The following is a 5,644-nucleotide window of genomic DNA, read 5'->3' on the forward strand; positions in this document are numbered from 1 at the left end:
CATCAGAAAAGAAAATTGAAAGAACGAGTAGCAGTGTACGCGGTAGGGAGTCCATTGGACGGCGTAGGGGTGAATAGACGATACTCGGGGGGGGGGGCGGGGCTTCTAGAGCATGTGCAAGCTCGAGGGTAACACGCACCTTTCGCCGATCTCGCTGTACACAAAGTCCACGTTTCCGGGTCTGCTTCTGAACCGTAGATCATCTTGCCGTTGACTAGGCTTTGTAAGTAAGTTCACTACTTACCATTTCGTGAATCTTGTGAGAGACTTTGCCAGCGTAGAGACGCGTAGGAAGTCGTTTCTTGAGTAAGGCTTCTCGAGGGTAAGAGACTGCTGTTCAAGCTGAAGTCGCCTGATTCACGTTCTGAACAGATACAAGTGGAGTGGAAAGATAGACTACTCATTGACTAGCGATGGAAGTTTTATCAGGTGAAGATTTTGCGGTAGGGGAACTCATTCGAGGTGACCGAACGTGACGCACTGTGTGGCTGAATTATGTCGATAGCACTACTTGTTTCCCCCATCTAGCGTTCCTGAACTGTGAAACTGTGTATCTTGTCAAACTAGAGTCAGTAAAAATTCGTCTAGCCTATTCAACCATTCATGGAAGGCGGTGAGCTCATGAGCTTACATCACTTGATGTACCTTGGCCTGATTTTTGGTTTGCTATACAGAGTAATAGTCTTGGCTGCTGGTTCAATTCAACTCCACACTGTATCAAGCACATTTCTCAACACAAAACATGTAAAACTTGATTCTAGCATTTGGCAGTGCATGTGTTGAGCGATTCCTTGCAACTCAGACTTTGCCGATGCAAGGTCTTACTCGAGAACTCTAATGTTGTTTTCAAGTTCCACTTTAATTTGCTTGCTGTTCAATTATCTGACGTAAACCATCAGCTTCAGCCTCAGTGACATTTTCGACAATCAACATCTTCACTTCTCTAGGATTACTAACTAGGCTGTAGATACACGTCTTGATCAACTGCACCTGCAAATGAGGTAGAACAGCATCTGCTTTCTGATTTAGACATTACAGCTATGAAATAGCTAGTGCGTGTGTGTTGTGTAGACATAACTGTTGCTGGGACTGGGAGCTAGTGCTAATAAACAGACTGTAGTGTACGTGTACTGTACTCTGATCTGCGTCAGTACCTATCGAGTGCAAGTTATCATAGTAACATCTTTGACTTGGCCAATTACATATATACAGAAGCAAGCTAGACTGCCTAGAAACAACGCGGAAAGTCCTACATGTCTGGATACCCCAAATGGGTTCCCAGGTGGCATGATTTTACTCGCTAAAACTAATCCATCACTAGGCAATGAGTAGTCTGTCTTTCCACTCCACGTATATCTGTTCAGAGTGTGAATCAGGCGACTTCAGCTTGCACAGCAGTCTCTTACCCTCGAGAAGCCGTACTCAAGAAATGGCTTCCTACGCGTCTCTACGCAGGTAAAGTCTCTCACAAGATGCACGAAATGGTAAGTAGTGAACTTACTTACAAAGCCTAGTCAACGGCAAGATGATCCACGGTCCAGAAGCAGACCCGGAAACGTGGACTTTGTGTACAGCGAGATCGGCGAAAGGTGTGTGTTACCCTCGAGCTTGCGCATGCTCTAGAAGCTTGGGCCCCCCGAATATCGTCTATTCCAACGCGTGCTGATGATTCAATTAAACTAGGCGCGGTTTCTGCTAATCACATCAGCGCGTTTCCTGTACCGTGTTTCTGCACCTGTACGTACGCCGCTTCAGACAGTTACTAATTTTCAGTAACTCGAAGTGCATGGTCGCGTCATTACTGTAGATGTAGGAGTACGATTGACCCAACTGCAAGTTGCACTTCATGTCTAGATTTTGTACATCACATAGAAGTTCATAGGCGTAGAAACCGGGGCGGACCGAGGGGGCCATGGCCCACCCAATATTTAGCCTCCAAAGCTGTATCAATGCGGCGATTAGACCCCCAATTTGGCGTTTTCTCCTCCCCCCTCCAATCTCACCAAACTTCCTACGCTAATGCATAGAACACTACCCGATAGCGCAGATAGAACGTCTACAATCTCATACTGTGTCTCTCCTGTGCCGTGAGTACAGAACCCACACTGACTACAAGTGAATTACGAGACGAAATAGTAGAGGTGGACACGCACGCAGTGCTCATGGCAGGAGGGCATAGGGAACGTACGTGTACCTTACTGCTGACACGCCTCTCCCCTCGACGGTACCGCGTCCAACTACTACATTTTTACGTATGTCGTGCTGTACTGGCAGACTAGTCGCCAATTCAATACCAACTAACTTTACACAAGCAACGTACTGCATGATCGCGTGAATTACGTTTGTACTGTATCGTAACCTTTCTACAGAGTCTCTACCTAGCTAAGAATGCAACAACACGCAGCTAGAGATCCTCTAATATCAGTATCAACATCAATTAGGGGTTTCCTCCTGTATCGTTGAAGGACGTCCCCACACTACACATAGAACACACGCACACACAATAAACCGAGTTTTGTGTCCAGGATATTGAGCGGAGTAAGGCACAGGATTTATTTGCCGATGAGCTAGTTGCTGCCTCCTTCCATGTTATCCAGGAGCAACTTGTCTTAGAATGCGTCCAATGCGTTTGTCACCAACTCTAACTCCTCCTGCTTGAAGATACCCTTTCATCATCTTTCTTCCGTACGCTGGACCAACCTACGTAGAGACGTGTACTAATGGCAAAAGTCTCCATCTGTTTATACGGGTTTAGTAAAAAGAGAACATACTACTTCTCTAACAGCTGCCTGGACTACCATCCTCATGTCAACGTCAGATAATGCAGAACGATAATGAATGTTTTGCTCATGACAAAATCGTCTAACGGATCGTTCAGAAAAACCTTTGACTCCAGGATATCTTCTTCGAAGTATTTAACTTATGTTTGAGTGCGATAGCCCAGTCTTCACCATTTCTTGAATTTCTCTCTCGTCCATCCATGACTCAATTTGATACGATGTGCCTAGATTGTACGTGCTGCACTGCAGTATAGGTTACAGTTAATTAGTTGGGGAATCCCCAAGTTTGTCGCGTCTGCATGGCTGTCTGGAAACTTGCGTATCTGCCTACGTAGCTACTAAATTTAGTTAGTCGGCGCTGTCAGCTTTCACGAACCAGGAGAATTTCCAAAACACCATCGACCACCAACGTGATTGTGCCCTCCACAACCTCGTAATGCTAGCGATCTTGCCGAACATGTGACAGCATTCTTTCAACGCACGCTCTAAAGATCAACCCTACCGAATGCTAAACGGCGTCTTTGACTCGGATCCGTTGTTTATTGTGTTTGCGTGTGATCTATGTGTAGTGAGGGCGTCCTTCAAGGAGGAAACCCTAATTAATTAATAATGTTGATACTGATACTAGACCATCTCTACGCGATCATGCAGTACGTTGCTTGTGTAAAGTTAGTTGGTATTGATTTGGCGACTAGTCTGCCGGTAAAGTACGACATACGTACATGTAGTAGTTGGACGCGGTACCATCGAGGGGAGGGGCGTGTCAGCAGTACGGTAAGTACACGTACGTCCCCTATGCCCTCCTGCCATGAGCACTGCGTGCGTGTCCACCTTTACTATTTGGTCTCGTAATTCACTTGTAGTCAGTGTGGGTTCTGTTCTCACGGCACAGGAGAGACACAGCATGAGGTTGTAGACGTTCTATCTGCGCTATCGGGTAGTGTTATAGGCGATGTACAAAATCTAGACATGAAGTGCAACTTGCAGTTGGGCCAATCGTACTCCTACATCTACAGTAATGACGCGACCATGCACTTTTACCAAAAATTAGTAACTGTCTGAAGTGGCGTAGGTACAGGTGCAGAAACACGGTACAGGAAATGTGCTGATGTGATTAGCAGAAACCGCGCCTACTTAATTGAATCAACGTATCAGCACGCGTTGGAATGCACCCCTACGCCGTCCAATGGACTCCCTACCGCGTACACTGCTACTCGTTCTTTCAATTTTCTTTTCCTGATGTACTCAAATTATTTGAGAGAACGGATGAGCGTTCAATTTCTGTTAGTTCAAATCTGCCCATCAGTTCATATATACACCTACGTCCGCTTTCTCGTCGGCAAAGCAATTTCTAATATACTGCACCTAAACATTTACAAATTTAAAATTATATAATTTTAAATTTTGATTTTTCAAAAAAAATTAAAATTTGAAAATTCAATGCAACTTTAAAAAATATGGTAATGTTAAATTTAAAATTTAAAATTTCAATACAAAAATTGAGAAATTGAATTTTTAAAATTTAAAATTTAGAAATTTACAATTTAAAATTTGAAATGGCCGAAAGAACCACTGACCGTGCTGGTCCCCGTTGTCTTGCTTTTATTTCATACTTGTGTCAGTACTTACCACTCTTTCTACCTTCCACTATTGAATTTAAACGTGACTTTGAATATGACAAATGCGGTTCAAATGTCTCAAAAGAGAAACAGGCTGTTGCGATTTTTGGAAACTGTGCTTGGGCATAGTCTACTAATGGCATTGAGTTTTCCTTTAGATTTAATAATATGACAAATGGCAACCATTCTACAATCTATAGCTACAAACAGGTGTGTAATGCAAATTCTAAAATATGAAACGTTTTATGAAAAATTAAAATTTAAAATTTAAGAATTAAGAAATTTAAATTTGAGAATTTTGAAATTTAAAATGGCCGAAAGACCCACTGACCGTATCTGTATACGCGTAGTATAGGTCACTTTTTAGCACAAATAGACTAGTTCCTGGTAGTTTATGTGTATGTGTGCTGCACTATAACAGGCACGTGTTTAGTTAATTAAGCTCTACTGTCATCTAGCTTGCGACTTATTTCTACTGTTAGCAAATTAATAATAATAATTATGTAGTGAAACTACATCAATAAACTTAAAATTATTTAATTAAAATTTTAATAACGTATTGAGATATATGTATACCTATTACATACAATCTTCTTGCTCAAAAACTCTAGTGGCTGCAGCTAGCTTGCTGGTGCTACTAAATACAAACAGACTAGACCAAATGTTCCTTTTTCAAAACGTGTATGCAATTTCTCTTAATTATATATTTGAGTCTAGAAAGTTGTCTGTCATGAGATATTGCCATTTGCGCACAGCACGTCACGTGATCTCGAGAAATAGGTGGAACAATACTGCTGCATTCAAAAACGATAACTAAGTATGTCGTACAGAGGACTAGAGAAGCGAAACACGGATTCGTTCTAATAAATACTAATGTGACTATATATTAATTGAGCGCCATTTTGAAAGCACAGTGCTCTCTCAAAATTCTCTAATTAATCAAATACTGAAACTGCATACGGATGTGTAGATTTAAGTAGGCGTGGCTTGGTAATTGCATGTGAGTTTTACAGAGCTAGGTGTAGTTTAGAGCCAAGCTTTCGATCCCCCGTGTCCATTGTGTGTCGCCTGCTCGCATGTGGGAGGATGTGCTTGAGTCGGAGCAAGAGCTGTTGTACGAGCAGTTCCGCCTCTTCCCACGTGCCAACACGTAGTAGGCATTTCTTCGAAGATGGTGGTGCCGGAGCGGTAAGGGGCAGTCTGTCATCGAGTGCTGGTTCAGTTTACTGCCGCTGTAACTATTGC

The 5,644-nt window shown here is 42.8% G+C and overlaps 1 long non-coding RNA gene across 1 annotated transcript; it reads left to right on the forward strand.

Moving 5' to 3' along the window:
• The first annotated feature begins 287 nt into the window (after positions 1–287).
• Positions 288–799, forward strand: LOC134193288 (uncharacterized). The gene is made up of 3 exons (XR_009972049.1): positions 288–462; positions 529–613; positions 675–799. It is a non-coding gene; the product is annotated as an uncharacterized LOC134193288 (long non-coding RNA).
• The last annotated feature ends 4,845 nt before the right edge of the window (positions 800–5,644 follow it).

Source organism: Corticium candelabrum, chromosome 1 (genome assembly GCF_963422355.1).
Source record: "Corticium candelabrum chromosome 1, ooCorCand1.1, whole genome shotgun sequence".
Classification (NCBI taxonomy): domain Eukaryota; kingdom Metazoa; phylum Porifera; class Homoscleromorpha; order Homosclerophorida; family Plakinidae; genus Corticium; species Corticium candelabrum.